The sequence below is a fragment of the Capsicum annuum genome, chromosome 10 (assembly GCF_002878395.1).
Source record: "Capsicum annuum cultivar UCD-10X-F1 chromosome 10, UCD10Xv1.1, whole genome shotgun sequence".
Lineage (NCBI taxonomy): Eukaryota > Viridiplantae > Streptophyta > Magnoliopsida > Solanales > Solanaceae > Capsicum > Capsicum annuum.
This window is the reverse complement of record NC_061120.1, coordinates 97583868-97605013: the sequence shown is the minus strand read 5'-3', so window position 1 is coordinate 97605013 and position 21146 is coordinate 97583868. Positions and strand designations below refer to the sequence as shown.

Below are 21146 nucleotides of genomic sequence, written 5' to 3'. Positions count from 1 at the left end.
ATAGATACACCAATAGAACTATATTTAGCAGATGATAGGATCGTAAAACCTATAGAAAAAAGCATAATAAGTGCTATAAGAGGGAATCTAATATACCAAAAATTTAAATTTATAATAAGTGCAAATTATTCAGTATCAATAACAGATAAAAATATAGATAAGCCATTAGTACTATATTGAAAAATATTAGGAATAGAGTTAACTCCAGGAATAAAATATTTACAGCAAGATGTAAAAATTTATATGTATTAACAACAAAGCATAAAATAACTGTGAAAATAAAATAAATAAAATACAAATAAAAAGCCCTTTTGAGCAATTTGTAAAATCCATAGATAATAATGATTATAGCTACCAAAATATAGATATAGAAGAAGATTTAGAAATAGTAAATGAAAGAATAGGAACGTCAAGAAGAATATCTTACGAAAAACCAGAATCATAAAAAAGAATAGCATATGAGATAACTACAAAACCTAACCTAACTCAATATTATATAATAGGAACAATAGATGAAAAAGAATAATTAATACTAATAAACACAGGACAGGAAGATAATTATATAATGAAATACTTAGTAAAAACTGAAGAAATTAAAATAAATAATGATAAATTTCCAGACTTGCCAAGAAACCTAATAATTATTAAAAATACGACTGAAAAAGAAATTATAATAGGAGTCAGAAAGATAAAAATTGAATTTGAAGTAAAAGAAGAAACACAAAAAGAAGATATAATATTAGGAATAAAATGGTTGGAACAAGTAAAATCATACAATATAAAACATACCCAATTAACCATAACGTATAATAAAGAAAAATTGTTAATAAAAAGAGCTTTAATATGAAAATATATGTACTCGTGAAGATAATAGTAGAAGGATATTATAATAGATATTATATGCCAATGATAGATACAGGAGCAGAAGCCAATTTATGTAGATATAACTGTTTACTAGAAAGTTAATGAGATAAGCTAAAAACACCAATTGTAGTTAAAGGATTTAATAATTAAGGAATTCTAATTACACATAAAGCTAGGAATGTAAAATACAAATATGGGATAAAATATTAATAATAGAAGAAATTTATAATTACGAACTAACATCAAAAGATATGCATTTAGGAATGCCATGCTCGGATAAACTATATCTACACATAATAACTAAAATACACTGGTGGTTTACAACACCATGTAAACAAAAGGTAAGAGCAAAAAGAATTATTAATAAAATAAGAAAGAAAGCAGATTGGATAAAAAAAAGTGAAAAAATTACACAAAAATTAGAAAATATAAGAATTACTGAAGACACGATAGAGTTAATCATATTCTCAATAAATAAGGAAGAAATTGCCATATTTTCAATAGACAAGGTAGGAATAATTAAGAATAAATTAAAGCAACTGTATAGTGAAGATCCACTAAAAAGATGGGAAAAACATAAAACTACTATAAAAATTGAGCTAATAAATAAGGATAGTATAATAATCCAAAAACCACTAACATATAATTTTGATGATCTAAAAGAATTTGAAATTCATATAAATGAACTATTAGAAAAACAATATATACAAAAAAGTAATAGCAAACACACTAGCCCGACATTTATAGTAAATAAACATAGTGAACAAAAAAGAGGAAAAAACAGAATAGTTATTGACTATAGGAATCTAAATGCAAAAACTATAACATATAATTACCCAATATCAAACAAAATACAGAAAATAAGAAAAATACAAGGATATAATTATTTTATCAAATTTGATTGTAAATCAGAATTTTACCATTTAAAACTAGAAGAAGAATCTAAAAAGCTAACTGCATTTACAGTGCCACAAGGATTTTATGAATGGAATGTGTTACCGTTTGGATATAAAAATGCACCAGGTAGGTATCAACATTTTATAGATAATTATTTTAAAAAACTACCTAACTGTATAGTGTATATAGACAATATATTACTATATTCGAAAACTAAAGATGAACACCTAAAGTTATTAGAACAATTTAAAATATAATAGAAAATTCAGAAATAAGCCTAAGTGAGAAAAAGACAGAAATAATGAAAAACCAGATAGAATTCTTAGGAATACAAATAGATAAAAACGGAGTAAAAATGCAACAACATATAGTACAAAAAATAATAAATTCAAAAAAAGAATTAGATACAAAAAAAAAATTACAATCATTTTTAGGATTAGTAAACCAGGTAAGAAATATATACCAAAACTAGCAGAGAATTTAAAACAATTACAAAAGAAATTAAAAAAGGACGTAGATTATAATTATAGTGAAGAAGATAAAAAATAAGTACAAAAAATAAAGATACATTGTAAAAAACTACCTAAATTACAATTTCCAGCCGAAAATCAAATTTTACATATATAGTAGAAATAAATGCAAGTGAGTATAGCAACGGAGGGGTACTCAAATACAGGTATGAAAATGAAAAAATAGAACATCATTATAGATATTATTCAAGAACATTTAATGAAATAGAAGTAAAATGGAAAATAAATTGGAAAGAATTATATTTATTATATAAATGTTTATTAGCATTTGAACCATATATTGTATATAACAAATTTATTGTACAAACAAATAATATGCAGGTACGATGGTGGCTAGCTAAGAAAATATAAAATTCAGTTACAACAAAAGAAATACGGAGATTGATATTAAATATATTGAACTTTATATTTACAGTTGAAATAATTAATACTAACAAGAATGTTATTGCAGATTACATTTCAAGGCAAAGCTACACAGACTGATATAACAGAAAATGATACACTAGGAGAAATACTCAAAGCCCTAACTAAGCTTTCAATGAAAGTGGACAGTATGGGCAATGAGCTAGAAAGGCTAAAGACTAATGAAGGTAAACTGAAGTCTAAAGCTACAAGTCAGCCGCATGACTATAAAAATGCAGAGCTATGTCGATCGGAAGATATCAAAAATTCAGAGCTAAAAGGAGACATTGGGACACTCCATAAAACCCATAACCTCTATCAATCTACATCTGCAGGTACAAGCAAAGCAGTTAGCAAACAACGATTGAATCTAAACAAGATATTTGATAAATCATTTATACCAAAAATACAAAAAGATCCTTTATTCGTACCCCCACAAACTACCATATAACCAGCTCAGATATTGAAAATATCCACAACATAAAAACTTATTTAAATCTTAAACCTAGAGCTATAAATATCCAAGAACCAAACACAGACTATATAACCCAAAAACTACAAGGATACAACAAGTTAATTGCATTACCAAAAACCAATCTAAACCTAGTTAGAACTTGTTTTAGTTACGGACTACTAAATACCGTATATACCCAAGACGGAAATGAACTAACAGCTATACCAGAGATATACAAAGCATTCACTACTTACAAAAAAAAAACCAAAGGAAACCTATTTTTTTTTTATAAAATCTTATACTTCCCCAACAGAGATATTATATGATGAAATTAACCAGTTATACAAGTTGTAAAGATCGAATTAACAAGAGATATGATTATATTAGAAGATATTGGACAACAACCAAAAATACCTAAGGTAGAAATACTATATTTCTATGCAAATAAACGAGTTATTGGAATATCTACGATTATTCAAGAGCTAGAAAATAATTATCTCAATGGAAACCCTATATGGAGCTACTATTCGCGAGACCAGCTAATGATCTATTCAAATTCTAGGGAGCTAGACAGTCAGATATGGAAGAAGTCCAAAGATGGATTATGACATTACTTAATCCAGAAAAACAACCAACCACAAGAGTAATTAAGAAGGAATTTATTTCGGAAGAGTTATTGATAAGATATTATAAATTAATAGGAAATAAATATCCAGATCACCTATGCTCAAAATGCAATGGAGAAAATAATATAATTCCGAAAGTCCAACTAGAGTGAAAGAAGATAAGAACAAAAGAAAGGCCAGCTGGAAGATAGACAATAGGAGATAGAAAACAACATAAAGAAGGACGAATCAATGAAAAAATTAAAGCAGAAGACAAGATAAAAAGCTATGTAATTAGCCTTTTTGACTTTTTAGGATCTATTATATAACCTTTTGGACTTTTAAGGCGTAAATTATTGAATAGTCATTATTAGTTTTTATCTTTTAGGAATAACTTTAGGATTTTCATTACTTTTTAACTTTTGAGACATGTAAATTATTATAGCTTTTATTACTTTTTCAAAAGTAGGACAGGTGTAGGATAAGAATATTTTATGGTTTTCTTTCTTAGAGATTATAAATAGAAGAGCCATTGGCAATCTAAGGTAAGACTTTCTACATGGAAAGCAAGCCTCCTTGTACACAATAAAAATTCTCTTAAATATTCAATAAAGATATTCAGTTTTATAATCTGTTATGAAAAATCAAAGCTCAAAATCATCAAATCTACAAAAACAGGTATTTTCATTTATAATTATGAATAGCTAAATTCATAAATTCCTGACAATCATGATGTAATAAAATAAGTTCATATTAGTTACTATATATTAAAATTATTCGAAAGATAATATGTTACAAAGTTTATTAGCAAAGAGGAAAAGGAGAAAAATTCTCAAAACTATGCCATCTTAAAGGTGAAACCAGTAAGGTAGAGAAGCCGTGATAGGGTAGCAACCAGAATCGAGGCACTGTTTAGGGAAGAAGTGTCCAAACGTACCATGGTAATAGTGACAGAGGAACATAGTTATCTAAGGATAATCTAGTACATAGTGATCTAAGATGATCATATTTTGTTATGTATATGATGGAAAGGAATATTTTGAAATAAGCATCATATGAAATAAAATGACTAATTACTTATCTGATAAGATGATAGATCGATTTAAGATACTTGTTTTGTATATACTTAAGGATATAGAAATAATAGATATAAGAAAACTCATATGGGAAAAGATATTTGATTTTGAAGATGAGTTACTAAATACTGAACGGATAGAACACGAGTTAGAAAATATAAATTTTGATGGTAGATATTATTATTCAGATTGGTATTACTTAGACTAAAATGGTAAATTATGAATACTTAGAATATTGGAGGAGAGATATGGAGCAAATAAGATTGATAGAAATACTTATGAAAAAGAATCTACTCGACTACATAAAAACTAGAAATATGAAAAATATAGTATACCTTAAAAATAATATAGAAGAATTAATAAGGTTAAAACAAATAACTAAAGAATACCATGACCTAGCATTTCAACAAATATGATAGAAATTGGTATTTATTTAACAGATATTGGTCTATATTTTTATATAAAAGCGGTATCCAAGTACCCCAAAATTGTAATGTCATGGCAAAGAGAAACTATTTGCAATTTGATCAAGGAAGCCATTATGGAAGCTGATAAGAAAGGTGTAAAGGTTTTGACTCTAGGACTTTTAAATCAGGTAAATTCAAAAAATATTCAATAATTCACTGATGATTTTATTGTCTAAATATTTTTTATACATCAACACATACAACTTAAACTAATTTAAATAATAATCTTATGTACTTCAAATTTATGAAAATTAATCTGTATTAAAGGACTAGTAGCATGATCTTTTATTAGTTGTTACCAATAATTTATCTTCCAAAGAATAAAGAAAATATATCCTCTTATATTCCAGAATCCAGAGTTAAACCAAATTATTCCTAGATAAAGTTAGTTAATTACTTGAACTAATACAAATATATGTGAAAATTAATAGGACCCATTGAATATGAATGGTGAACAATATACTGTTAGAAGGAATCCCCAACTTAAAGTGGAGTTGGTTGACGGAAGCAGCCTAGCTATTGCAGTGGTTCTGAACTCAAGTCCTAAATAATCTATCGCTTGTGAAATTGAAATGAATAATCAATCGCTTGTGAAATTGAAATGGATAAAGTTGCGAAGATATAATAACCTCAAGTGGTCCTTGGAGGCCATTTGGCAAAAGTAGCTTATTCTATTGCACTTGCGTTGTGCAAAGGTTGAATTAAGGTTTCTTTAACATTCAATGACTATATTGTACATTCATTGAGTTTTCTCCAACATATTCCCTTTGTCATATATAATAGTAATTATGATAGGTTGTCACGGTGTATGAAAATGATTACAACATACTTAAATCAAGAAGGTTGCGACTAATTTGGTACCTTCAGTGACCTATACTTCAAAGGTATATAGCAAAGCACAACGAGAAACATCATTTTCAATCTCTAATAATTGATGGCCATTCAAATTAATTTTTCGGCTAAATTTTTGAAAATTATATAGTACCACCCCACCTTAAAAATAAAAATAATTATATGTTTATGATTTAAATCATCATAGAGGTGACTAGTAAGGGATGGATTGAGTGTTGAACAACAACCGAAGGCACCAAAAGAAACATTGTTCATTCCCTTTTCACATTAAAACAAGAAATTCTCATAAGGATTGCTTATACTTCCACACGCCTGCCATGATCTCTCCCAAGCATCTTAAAACTGTTGATTCTTTTGGGGTAGGAAATATCATACAATACACTCTTTATATATATTCCTATTTATTGTTACTTAATATTTGGATCTATCCTGATAAATCAATATACGTGTCTCCTTTTGTTATAAACCAGAAGTAGATTTCGAGAAGAGTGACGAGTGCATGGAGAATAGTTGGAATTTTATACGCACTGGAAGGCTGGAGCCAGAATGAGTATTAGGACATGATGTTTGATATTGAGAACGTGTAAAAGTCAGTCTTGATCATGGTTTTCGCTCATTAACTTTGTCTTCTGTCACTGCATTAATTGCTTAAATCCGTCCCCTTTTGTAAGAATATATTGCTAACTCGTAGTTTGTAGCCAGTTATTTATAACCTTGTCTTCTGTCAATAATTTACCAACTGTTCTCAGATTTGTTCGGATAATGTGATACGTATCTTTTGGTTTGATCACTTTGAACTTTTAAAATTTGTTCTTTGACCTATATTAAATCTGGTTCTATTATTCTAGCTTTGGTGCAATCATAAAATAACAAATTAAGAATTCTATCAGTGTGCTCTGCTTCCTTATATAGGGTGTAATAACCTTTTAGGTCATTTTCCGTATTTTCGCCGAGCTTCCTATAGCGACCCCAAGTTATTTATGACTTGCTGGGACTAACAGTTTGGTTATCGGATAGTTCATTTGGTTTTAGAGTCAATTTCCTATTTTGAAGTCTTTGCTGGTTCAAATTAGCTACCGGGTGAAAACTTCAGTCAAAATACCTCGTATGCTAATTCTGAATGTTCCAACAGTTCCATAATGTCGATTTTAGATTAGGTGGACATTTGGTTCATGTCCGTGGCACCCGAGCTCATTTCAAGCTATCGGTCGAAAGTTAAGAAGATGGCAAGTTGGGTGTGGGACCAACTTTTCATCAAAATGACCTCAGATGGAAATTTTGACTACATCACTGAGTCTAAAACATTGAATTTGATAGGGTAGCATAGTCTGTTTGCATATACGAGACTCTAGATGAATCTCGAGGGGTCGGCTGAGACTTAGAAATTTCCAAGTCACCAGCACCGGCGATCGCGAGCGACTAATCACATATGTGATTTGGAAGACGCTGGATAGTGTGGCGTAAGTGACATTTGTTGTCGCATTCACAACATCCCTGGCAGTAGGCCACGTATCACTATCGCGGAAATAATGTCGCATAAGCGACTACTGCATTTTTTGGCCAAGCATCACGATTGCGAGTGATAGATCGCGAATGCGACTCCCATGTACCTGGGAAGGGTATAAATACCCCAGTTAATCTATTTTTGCCTATTTCTCATACATTCTCGAAAGTTTTAAACCCTAAAGAGTGGGAGAGCTTAGTAATTACATTGTGGGTGCTTTGGAGAGCTTGGATAAAGACTAATTATGCGATCTTCCTTGAAATTTGTGTTAAGATTCCTTAATTTTCATGGTTGACTTCTCTTTTTCTTTATCTAAAATCCCTAATCTCAGGTGACTTGATTTTAGAACCAATATAGCTCAAAATTTACATATTTTAGGGTAATTACTCCTTAGAATTTGGGAATATTGAGTTGGTTTCAGAAATATGATTTTCATAAATGGGCCCCACATGAGATTTTTGCATAATTTTTGACCCAAAGCACGATAGTGAAATACGGACATCATTATTTTCTTGTATTGATGAGTAGATTGTGGTTTTGATAGTGTGGCACCTTGGAGAAGCTTCTCGAAAGATAAAGTCAATGATTTAGCGGATTCTTCGAGCTTTCTTAGGTGTCCAGGTAGGCTAGGTTTTCCCTCTTCATAGATTGACCTATGTCATAGTATGTTTATGATAATATGTTATATTTGGGATGAGTTTTAGGTATTGGTGTTATGAATGACATTACTTGGGTTAGTTGGACTGTTTAGGCTATCCAGAAATCGAAACTTGGGAATAGTTAGCTTAGTTGCTTAGTTACTTAGTAAAATTTGTATCCTAGGGCTAATTAAGGCTTTCTTAACATCTAAAAGGGGATTAGATACCTTATTCTAGTCTGGGGTAGATTTGCCTTATAAGGGATTTCAAGGGTCAAGAGTGGGCCCCTCGGCCCACCTTAGGCCAAGACTTGAGCTAGTTTTGGTAGACTTTAGTATTCTTGCTATATATTTGAGTTTCATTATATGAATCTTGATGAGACTAGAAAACTTAATAATCATGATGGTTTGATATTGGGAGTTGATGCTAATTATGGTAAAACCCGGTAGTTATGATAGTCAGGTTATGAGTATCAGTTTGAGTTCGATTATGGTTTATGATATTGATGATATATGTACCAGTTTGAGTCCGACTATTGATCTTGATATAGATGATATATTTACCGGTTTGAGTCCGGCTATTTCTTATAATATTGGTGATTTATGATATACATACACACACACACATATATATATAAACACCGAGTCGTGTCCGCTAAGGGGGAGTGGTTCTTAGTTTGACATGATCCAGATGAGCTCCCAATGATAGCATGAAGGTTGGTAAGTCATGTTCTTTCAGTTATATTATCCTTTATTTTACCCTCCAAGCTTTTGGGGGCTTGCGTTGTGTTATTTACTTTTTCTTACTTATTGGCTTATGGGGACCAATCTTTTAGCTATAATTGTATGTTTCTTATGTTGTTATTTCGGTTTATTTATTTAACTGTGTACAACAAGGTTGAAGTTACTTCCAGGTTTCCCCCTTTTACTTTAACTTAGTTATGTTATCTTGCATTTTATCGTATATATATCATGATTTAGTCAGTCTGCCGATGATGCTTACTGAGTACTCATGGTTTTTGTACTCATACTATACTTTTGTACCTTTTTGGTGTAGATCTGAGTACTAGTCTCTGTTGTTGATTCGATGATTATGTTGTGTTGGGCTTTGGAGATAGGGTGAGCTCTAAGAGCCGGGTTACCCTTGCTTCCTTCTATTTGACAATATTTAGTCCTTTGTTCGAGACAAATTATATGGACTATTCTAGAACTTATGGTATTTATAGTAGCTCTCAACTGACTATATCAAGTTATGGGATGGTTTTCTATGTTATGGCTGCCTTTAAGACTTTTTTAATTACCTTGCTTATTTATAAGTTATATTTTCTATTTCGTCCTATTGAGATATTTTCCACTAAGTTAGTGCATTGTAAATAGCTCCAGGCTACAATTTTGCTTACCTACTAGCGGTATAGAGTAGGTGTCATCATGAATCATAAATTGGGTCTTGATAGCTTAGCATCAGAGATTAGGTTTCATAAGAATTATTGGTAAAATGTCTAGTAGATTCCCACGGATCGGAACGATCATGTCCGTTTTTTTATCTTCGAGAGGCTGTAAGATATTTTTATGAGTTCTTCACTTCTTTCACTTATTTTGTGCTGTATCTGAGTTAGATTCTAAAGTATTCCCTTGGTTTCACTCCGTAGATGGCTAGGGCACGTGCTACTACTACATGAGATGAGGGTCCCAAAATAAAGCTTAGGGATCCTACTGCTATTCGTAGAAGACCTAAAGGTTATGGAAAACCTTGAGATATGTCCCAAGAGAGGGTCCAAGGTAGGGGGTTTACCAGACCCTATTCCCGCTCTTGAGACATAGGTTCTTTTGCCCGAACCAGCGGTGGTCCAGGGACTGACCTAAGATCCACAAGGATTTATTTATTCTTTAGCACTTAGGGATGCTTTGTTTTAGAGTTTAGGGTTGGTTGGTGGTGCTCTATCTGATGGTACACAGTCTACAGATTAGAGTGGTACTGAGCAGGCGTGTAGCCTATAATTACAGCTTACAGAGTTAGGGTCCCTGCTGCATCGGTAGTTGCTCAGCTGATAGTTGCTTAGCACGTGGTTGCCCATCCTTATATGACTATTGAGGAGCAGAAAATGTTGGGCAGATTCTTATGATTGTTTTCACCTAGGTTTTTCAGTGCACCGGGCGAGGATGCATATGAGTTTCTTATTGCTTGTAAGGATAAGATCAGTAATTTAGGCCTAGCAGAGACTCGTGGTATGGATTACACTACTTTTCAATTGGACTTGGCAGCTCTACATTAGTGGAAAGGTCATCTTAATTCCAGGCCAATGGGATTTCCTTCTTTGATATGGGCTCAGTTCTCTAGGATTTTTTAGGAAAAGTACATGCATAGCGGTCTTATAGATTATTTGAGGGATCAACAATCGAGGTTGGAGTAGGATTCATGATAGTTATGGATTATGAGGCTCGTTTTTATGAGTTAGCTAGGAATGCTACTTTTATTCTAACTACTGATTAAGAGAGGGTCTATTTCTTTGTTCAACGATTGAGACTTCCTCTTTATAGGTCTACTTAAGAGTTTAGTTTCTTTAGGTAGGTCTTTTTATGAGGTGTCTGACCATGCTCGGGTGATGGAGGTGATGCATTATGAGGCCCAAGGGGGCAGCGCGATAAGATACCTAGGTACCAGGGAAGTATCAGTGGAGCCATTAATGTGTTATAGAAATAGAGCACTTTCAACGCTTAAAACATGGAAAATATGCAGGTTTCTGAGGCTATTTTGTTAGATATGATCCATTTTGGGTACGTTTTGTATGAAATCATGTTTTGGATGTTAAGTTTATGAAAAAGGTGAAAAAGGAGTTTTTGGCCACTTTTTTGAGAAATTATAGATATTTGGGATGCTTTCTAGCCTGGTCGTGATCAAAATATGCTCGAGAAGTGAAAAAGATCTTAAAAGATTACTCCTAACACCTACCAAGGCAACCTACAGACCGTATGCAGAACCTATAGACTGCAGGTGGACAAAGCAGGTGCTAGATGTCGAACTCCCAAGAGCTAGGCTGTAGAAGTTGCACCTGCGGTCTGCACCTGCACCCTGTGTGATGACCGCAAGTACTACTTTCAACCTGTGCTAGACCGCCGGTATAGAGAAAGCTGGCCATTAACCCGGCATTCTCCTATTTAATCTGGGCTTTGCTTTTAAGGTTTCTTCTTGTACTATAAATACCCTTTATGTACTTTTTAGTCAGAGAAACCCACTTTTGATATTCCCAAACATATTTTGATTCTAAGATAATTGTCTTGTATTGATTTTGGTCCATTAATTCAGTTACAGTTGTGGATTTTTACACTTCTTCTTATTGTGATTTTATCTATACTTTCAACTATGAATGTTATCAATTTCTTCACAATCATGAGAGGCTAAAACCCATAACTAGGATTGTGGAAAGCCTAGCGGTTGACGAAGTAGGGGAAGTGTGATTATTGATCTGAACCAATACCCATGGAATGCATTGCTTTATCTTCATTATAATAGATTTCTTAATGGGTGCACACATTAGGATCCCTCCAAGATATAGCTGTTTGCTCTAAAAGAGGAGCAGTGACTAGGAATAAAGACAAAAGTAATTTGAGGTTAATTGTCAATCCATGATAATCATGAAATATAGTGAATGACCATTAACTATCATCTAATAACTAGAGACTCAAAATCTAATAGTTAACTGGGATCAAAATAAGGGTTAGTAAGGCAACAGCCTGAGACTCAAAAAGTAAAGTGTGAAATGCTTCTACTCGTCCAAAAGACTATAAAGGGTACATAACTTATCGATTCATCTTGAAAGGTATTGGGTTGGTTCAACAATGCACGATAAGCCTATGGAGTTGAGAAGTTAGGGGGAACACAATCCTAGTTTTCACCTATACTAATCACAATCTAAATCAATACAGCTATTGATTAGTTTACTACATCAAAACCCCTATTTACTTTTCTTATTTTTCCCATTGACTACAACTGCTGAGATCTGTAAACCATATATTCCCTTGGGATTCGACTCCAACCTCTGATGGATTACTATATTTTGACAACAACCATATCATCATCTAATTGGAGGTTTTGTTTCGATGTCAATTAAAAAGTTGGATCCTTGCCGGGGAACACGGTGTTGAGTTGTAATAGAAAGTTATTGTAGTTTTAGGGTATTTATTTTTGTTCTTGTTCTTAGTTAGGCATACGCTAGTGTATACCTAGAACACAGAGTATAGGCAATTCCTTACTCCTAGTGAATCCAAATCCAAAGAGGATCCTACAAACACCTGGCAGGATGTTTGAGTAGAAAAAAGATGAACCTCCTAAAGGGGATCATGATAATTTACCTCCCCCTCCTCACAAAGGTGTACAAGATATAGTTGATCAGTATACCAGTTATCTGTTGGCTCAAGTAGAGAACGAGAGGAGAGAAACTGAAGAATCTCAGTATGTATCTTGGTAGGCAAAGCTAGCTAAGCAGAGACTAGCAGCAGACCATTGAGCAGTGCTTGGTGGAAACCAGAATAGAGCTAGAGGCCCTCGTGTTCAAGTAATCCCAGTATATCAGTATGTGCGGCCATATATAGTAACAGTGCCCAAGCGTACACGCAAGTATATGTAGTCTATCAAGTAGAAAAGTAGCCTAATGAAATCCAAGTATCAATTCCAGAGGGACTTAGTTTAACAATGCTTCAATTCTAGTTCACAGTATAGATTACTTTGGTGCAAGAGTAACCGAAAAGAGAGTTGATAATGGTAACTAAAATTAAAGTAAATAATGCATAAAATAAAGTCTTGAAACAGTCAATGGATTAAAGCCCAGGGTGAAAGGACTTCGAACAATCATACTATGTTATTGAATTTTATTTGTTAACTTGCTTATCTTGGTTGTTGATTCGTAGGGTTAATTGCATGATCATGGTCTCTCGACCTCTAATCTTTTATCTAATTTAGACATTACAACTACATCGTTGAGCGGGGATGCAATAGTCCAATTAAGTATTTTAAAACTATCATTCTACATTTGAATCAAGTAAGGAATCTAAGTACATCCATATTCTAGATGTTAAGTTAAATTCCTTATTTCATAAAAGAATAAAAACCCATACTTTGTTCATCTCCATGTTCTATCTCCCTATTCTCTCTCTCGAGTTCACAAGGTCGACAATATATGTATTTTTCGGGTGATTAATCCTTCAAATAGTTAAATAAAAGATAAACAAACAATCAATATTGATAAAGAATTTAGACGAAATCAATTCAAAATAATAATACTCATGTTCTTGGCTTTAACCCCATAAAGGGAGTTTCTAGCCACTCATAGTCATATTTAACTTCCAAATAATTGTATGAATGATTAAAATTATAAATAAACTAAAAAGAAAAGAATATAAAACCTAAAAAACAAGTTGTGGTAGCCTTCAATGTTGTTCTAAGAGATCTAGGGTGTTCCAAAATTCTCCAAGACGTTTAAAACATATTTTAAGACGTTATATTTATAGTAGACAAGTCATAAACCGACTTGGATTAGGTTTCTGATGAGTGGTGAATTTAGCATTCATTGACACTCATTTTTTGTACACATTACCTTATTTTGAATGAATAAATGAGACAACATCTATGGGTAGAGGAACTAATATCTACTCTTTGAAGGCATAAAGTTGAGAAGACTAAAAGATGTGGATTGGACCTGAAAATGATAAAAATGAGGAAGGAAAAGTGCAGCGGAAGAGCTAGTTTACATCTGCCACTATTACCATGACTGTGTTCCTCTATCCTCTTTCATGGTTAGTTAAGATGGTCAGAGCAATGCGATTGAAGTGCAAAACCACAGTCGCGAGGTCGCAGTCGTAGACATATGTTCATGATCGTGGTTAAGCGGGAATAGGCCAGGGGCAGATCTGTAAAAGCACTTAGACGAATCCCAAGCAATATTTAAGAAAAACCTTTCCTCTTTTGGAAAACATAGATCATAAGATATCTTGAAATTCAAGACTTGAAACCCTAATCTTGGGCAAGTGTAATTACTTTTGGAGGATCAATTTCCTTGTTTCTTGTTGAAGAATGGATGTTTTGAATGACCCATATGGTATATTTCTCTTTACTTTCTTCATGAGTAGCTAAATAATTTGGTCTTAGGATTATGTTGAATTAGTGTATGATTGCATATGGATATTATTGTGTTTGCATGGATTTTAGTTGTTGAGTATGGATTTCACCATTGCTTGAGCTTATGAGTTGGGATTTGATGGGTGAAAACTCCAAATTTCTAAATGGGTTTGATAGGTGAAAGCTCCAAGCTCTATAAATCCTTTGTCATCCTAGAAAGAGAGACTCAGGTTAATATTAGGTAACCCATAACATCCTCGAAAGAGGATTATCGGGGAACAAGGTAATAGTGAATAACTAAGCCTATGGGTTTCCACCCTTTTCAATCTTAGAAATAAGTGTTCAGGGATTGTAATTCATGTGAAGAGAATCATCCTAGAAATAGGGATGATTAGTTAAGGTTTTAGGTGGTTATACAAACTCCACACTTGTTAGGTGCTCGAAAAATCCAATGTGTGAAATTGTTAGGGTTTTATTAAAAGATTGACCTCAACGACCTTTGACTTAGCCTATCCATTAATGAACAACTAAATCCATACTAAACCAACACTATCCCATACAATTTACTTGTAAGGATACATGATCCGAAGATTCTTCCAAACCTTGAATTTAAATTAAAGATATCGTTTACTGATTACTTACTAAAGGTAGTAGTAAAAAAAGGTTTCTAAATAAATCCCCCCATTTAATTATACATGTATTTTTGTTAGCATTCCGAATGGCCTTATAGTAAGTGAAATATCCATAAGTCTAAAGTCTATAACATTCACTTCTCAAGATTCGACCCTGATTTACATTGGGTAATTTGACAATGACCATCTCACCTCTCAAATATAGGAGTGAGTTGAGCGTTATCAAAATGGCATCGTTGCTGGGGAGTGATGTGTAGATTTAGCTTGTGTGGTGTTATTCTTACTTTGTATCATATGAAGTGTCACACTTTATTTCTATGTTGTCTTTTAATATTTTGTAGGTAATTCTAGCATAAATAGAACCATGAGTAAAGGCCCTAGTCATATGGAACCATCCGATGATACTTGGGGAGAGAGCAACTCAAATGATGGGCATCATACAGATGAAAATCGTACCCTACCTCACCTTGGGAATGAGACTTTTCATATGTCTAGTGTCATGCTTTATGTGTTGTAATCAAAGGGGCTATACAGAGATGGGGAAGATCCATATATTTACTTGAGAATTTTTTTGGAAGTTTGTACTCCATTCAACATTTCCCCTAGTGCTTAAGAAGCCTATCGACTTAGTCTCTTTCCATTCCCACTAATGGGTGAAGCATTTTTATGGTTCCGCACACTTCTTTTGGCTTTACTTACTTCATAGAATAGGATTACAAAGGTGTTTAGATAAATACTTATATCTATCCAAGGTGTGTGACTCAAGAGATGAAATATAAATTTTAGGCAAAAGAATGGCGAGACCCTACATGAAGTATGGGAGAGATTCCATAGAATGTTGTCAAAATGCCCAAACCATGAGATTTTGGGGAAGACACTCCTTAAAATATTCTATCGGAGGCTAGATCCTTTGAACCAATCGGTGGTAAACAATGCAACAGAAGGTTCTCTCTTGAACCTGTACTTTCATATGGCCACAAAATTGTTGAGAGAGGTAACTAATCAAAATTGAGAATGGCATACTCGATATTACAACATCTCCACTATCTCTTCACTTAAGCACGTGGTTACCAAGGAACAACAAAAACGGGGTGACGAGCAAGAGGAAACCATGGAAAAGATATTTACTCAACTTGATTTCCTAACCAAGTATGTCATAGGTGCTCCACCAAAATCCCATGGCAAGGATGGTGAAGAAATTAGGTATTTAGCAAACCCCTCGGGGGGTTCCCACCCGACCTACCGTAGGCAAGGTGGGAATCAAGGTTGGATAAATCAGGTTGGTAGTCGAGTTTGGAGAGAATGGGAGTATGAAGATTGTTATATCGCACCTCATCATGATCGGTATTCTAAAAAATAGTCGAGCTCTGTTTAAGTCGACAGAGGTAGAATGGAGGATCTGTTATCGAAAATTTTGAACAAAGTTGAGGGAACGGACAAAATGGTTCATGAATTAAAAGAGGACTTCATTTCACTCTCTAGAATGGTGGTCTCACATTTGGTCTCTATTAAAGAATTGGAAAATAAAATGGGTCTAGTCATCAAATGTCTAGAGGGTAAACCTAATGAGAAATCCACTATTAGCACAATCATTGAAATTAAAGACTCCTTTCATTCTCCTAAGCTTTTAAACTCAAAGAAACAACTCTCTAAACTCATCCCAACATCAACTACTCGTAATCTCCTTAGAATTAAATAAGTTCAACGGGTAGGGCTTAAAATTCTGTGAAATTAAGATAAAAAAGAATCCAAGTCAAGCAACAAAGTAAGTGTACTATACTTAAATTCAAAATTGTTAAATAAATGCTTCAATGTGAAATATATTTCTTGGATTTCTTGTTTAAAAATGTGTATAAGTCTACGATCCCTATTCATGAAAAATTTATAAAATAAGAGTGATAATGGGAGAAAGTAATTGTATGATAACCAAATATAGTTGTTAGGGATGAATTAAGGGTGACTCGAGTTGTCCATACATGTATTATTGTGTTGGTATTGAAAATCTAAACCGACTCCTCTAATCACTCATGTTGCAATGGTTGAGTGACTCTTAATGACTTGTAAAGTCCCTTAACGAGTCGTTATGTGCCTCGTAACCATTGGTAATATGGTTGATTAGAAGATTGTAGGTTCTATTAACATTATGACTCATCTCAATAATTCTTAGTCACGCTATACGACGCCCAGTCTAGAGTTCTAATGATTGGAAAGGGGCATAACACTAGAAAAGTATTTTTGATCAAATAATGAGTGTTGGTTAAGTGTCCTAGTCTAACATTATGACTAGTTATAAGGACTCATTTTCTGAATAGTGAATACTGAGTAGGAAACCTTCCACCCTATGACTCTCTTTTATTTTCTGAGGACTAACTAATGAATCTTATACAACAGCAACTCCCAAAAGAAACCTACCTTAAAGTCCACTAATGAACTAAGAAATAAGGATATTGATGAGTCAAGCAGTGATCTTGAAGAATATCCAGTAAAGGGGCAGGTGGATCCAAGGAAAATATGACCTCGAGTAAACAAAACACTCATTGAGAAAAATACATCCCCAAGGTCTACACCAAGGAAAAAGAACCCCAGCATTTCACCATCCCATTCAACATCATTCGACTATAAGGAAGATGATGATGATGACAAAAATGGTGAGTATGCTGATAAGGAAGAATTAGGGTTTAAGAAAGATAAAAATGAGGGAAACAATGAGGATGGGAATGAAGATGATGATGGGTTTGTATCTGGAGAAGACAACAGTGAAGATAGTGGCAGTCCAGTCAGGGTAATGCAACCACCACAAGTGCCACCCACTCTACTATCTATTGAACCTACCTTGTTGCCCATTGCTAAACGGTGGGGGTACTAAAATGCAGGCACTATATGGAAAGCACCTCACTTCAAACACTTCAACTAGAAATCTCCTAAGAAGTATTTATCTAGAGAGAAAGTTGACTACTACGACTATGTTTGGAATACGTGCATTTAATGTCTGGTTCAAGTAATACAAGTTTGAGTGGATTGCAGTGGATGAATAGAACATCGGGCTCATATAGTGAAGCGATGGTTCATGATTTTTATGTAGCATACCAAAAGGAGTTGAAAAGACAAACCGCATAAGGAAACTTGTGGAGGGGTGTAGACCCAATATTACACTTGGTGATTCGAGGTATTCGGGTGGACATCCAGCTTAGACAATCTCCCAGAAATTACATGGGCCAAAATTTGTACTTTTAACCAACACTATAGAATTAGAATTTCAATTAGAAGAGATAAAAAAAAGTAAAGGTGAACAAGATAGGATCAGAAGATAAGCTTGTTCAGTTTTGGTGGATGGTCAGAATTATTACTTCAGCTTGGGAGGAGGCCTCAAGGATTGTTGGTAGAATTAAAGGTTCATCTTCAATAAAGAATACCAACCTAAAATTTTAGTCCAAGTCATGGTGGACATTGTTTAGACACAGGTTGAGTCCGAAATTATCGGGCAACGTCATGGGTCCAGCAAAGGCAGTACTTATAGCAGGTATAATATAAGGTTACGAGATTGATGTAGCTAAGTAGATAGCTTCAGATCAGGGATAGGGACAATAGAACTGACACAATATTAGCCTTACCTTTTATGTTGACTCAGGTTTATTTGGAGGAGGGAGTGCTTGAGCTAAAAAATATTGATCAATTTCTAATGCTGGGGACAAGGATTGATTTGGGTCTGATCCAAGATGTTACTTACCTAATTTCTAAGATGGCCAAGTTGGCAGCTATAAAGATTAGTGACATATATGAGGGCAGAAGGCAGAGCAAAGACACTGCAATGAGCAATCCCCATACTGAGACCGACCAGTCTAAGCTCCGAGTAGCTGATATAGTAGGTACCTCCCGTACTTCCACTCCACTACTTATTGTATCACCATAATTATCCACATCCAGGTCAGTCTAGTCGGATAGGTATTGGTGTTGCTGTCATTCCTTAATAATGAAATGATGAGATTAAAAATTATAGAGATGAAAGTGCGACATATGAATGGTGGAGAAAAACATGGGTTGAGCGAAGGCTTTACGAGAAGATGAGAATGATACAGACTAGGTTTGATGGGTCTGACCAGTGCATTACTCAGTATCTCAAGGGTATCCAGTCCTCATACCTACCTGGGGTATAGGCCGAGTTAGCTACACTATAAAATACAATTGATAACCCATATAATAGACCCATCCTCTAGTGCCCATTACTGAAGATACTCATAGAGAGGATGAGAAAGCAGAGAATATCTGAGTTTTTGATGATTTACCCTAATAGATAATGTTGGCTTTAATGAAGAGGTAGGAAAAGAAAAAAGAACAAAAAGAAAAAGATAGAGAATCAAAGAATAAGAAGTTGAGATTACAACAAAAGAGAGTTTACAGTGAAAGAGACTGAGAGACTTGGGTTCGTGAGATGGAAATAGGAGCTAGGAGTTCTAGACCTCTAGATACAGTTGATCTGAGTAGTAGCGTAGCTTGATGTGTCAGCAGATGCTAGGACATTTGAGGATTTTAACTAAGAATAATTGCAAAGTTTTAATCAACTTTTGTCATTTTTTATTGTTTTCTCTTTGTTATTGCAGGAAAACTCAAGATGAAAGAAAACTAACAACAACTAGGATAAAAGAGTTGAATTTTGAGTCAAATAGAAAGGGAAGTTTAGTTGATGAATTGTCTAATAAGTCATCAACTCCCTGATAAGCTATCAGAGTTGCCGTCAGCCTTAGATAAAGAATGGGTTTCAGCTAGAATTCTTGATGACATCTGTGATAGGCCGTCAGAAGTATGACAAGCCATTAGGATTATTGTTAGGCTTAGACAGAGAATGCGCTTCAGCTGAAATTCATAATGACATCTGTGTTAGGTTGTTAGAAGAGTGATAAGCCATTAGTCTCATCGTTTGTCTTAGACATAGAATGGGCTTCAACTGGAATTCATGAAGATATCTGTAATAGGCCATCAGAGTTGTGATAAGCCGTCAGGCTCATAATCAGGCTTGGACAGTGCTTGAGAAATTAAAGTAAAGATATGACAATGTTTGTGATAAGACATCAGGTGTTTGATAAGCTATCAAGAATGTCTTCACACATAAGCAGAAGGCAAAAATTTGAAGCATGCCTAATGACATGTTCTGATAAGCTATCAGAACTCTAATAAACCGTCAGACATGTCGTCACCTAAAAGAAAAATTCTAAATTTTTAATTTATGATTTTTCTTAAGTTGTGGATATAAATAACAACTTCTAGGGTTTCATTAGGGAGGCAAAACATATCCAGGGGGGCAAAAAACTTATTCCAAAGGATTTTACTTTTCTTTTTGGCTCTCTTAACTTAGAATTTAATTTTCATCTATTTGATTGGTTGTGGGAATTTTCTCTATATCTTGGAAGAGAATCAACTTCAGACTTTATCTTTTGTAAGTTTAATTACTTTGAATGATGAATGAAATTGTTACTATCTCTTTCTTTTTCATGTGGCACTAAAACCCACAACTAGGGTTATGTGATCTATGATTATTCCTGCATGAATTTAATAATTGATTAGGGTTTGAGTGATTGTGGGGATATCTTGATAATTCCTTTTTTATGATTGTTATTTATTGGTTGCAAACAATAGATCCCACCTTATGTTGATTTGCTCGAACTAAGAAATAAACTAAAGGTAGCAAATTATCAACTAGGATTTGGGAAGGTTAATCTCCCATCTTATGATTAATGTTGTAACAAGATTGATCAACCAGATATAAAATCACCATGAATAGAATGATTTTCTAAGTTCGAGAGAATTAGGGAGTTCAACATCTAAGTAGGTTGAGAAACACTTAGATGGACTGTCGAAATTGATAATTTGGTGTTTTCCACAAGTCATGAGAACCCAATACTGCTGTTATTGTTCATTGGGGATTAATAATCATAGTGATCACAACCCTAGTTCCTCTCTATCACTGATTTGAACTATTGAAATTTTAGTTTTGAGCTCTGAATCAAGTTAAAACTTTAAAATTTGTTTGATCATCAAAAACCCCATATTATCTTTTTGTATCATTTGTTTGAATTTAACTTGTAGCTTTAGTTTCAAATTAGTTAAATCATCTCTCAT

The 21146-nt window shown here is 33.7% G+C and overlaps 1 long non-coding RNA gene and 1 other non-coding gene across 2 annotated transcripts; one reads left to right on the top strand and one right to left on the bottom strand.

Moving 5' to 3' along the window:
* Nucleotides 1-5288: 5288 nt before the first annotated feature.
* Nucleotides 5289-6800, top strand: LOC124887932. Its single transcript, XR_007045574.1, has 2 exons — nucleotides 5289-5423; nucleotides 6618-6800. It is a non-coding gene; the product is annotated as an uncharacterized LOC124887932 (long non-coding RNA).
* Nucleotides 6801-15790: 8990 nt separating this feature from the next.
* On the bottom strand, nucleotides 15791-15896 carry LOC124888258. Its single transcript, XR_007046389.1, has one exon. It is a non-coding gene; the product is annotated as a small nucleolar RNA R71 (small nucleolar RNA).
* Nucleotides 15897-21146: the final 5250 nt, after the last annotated feature.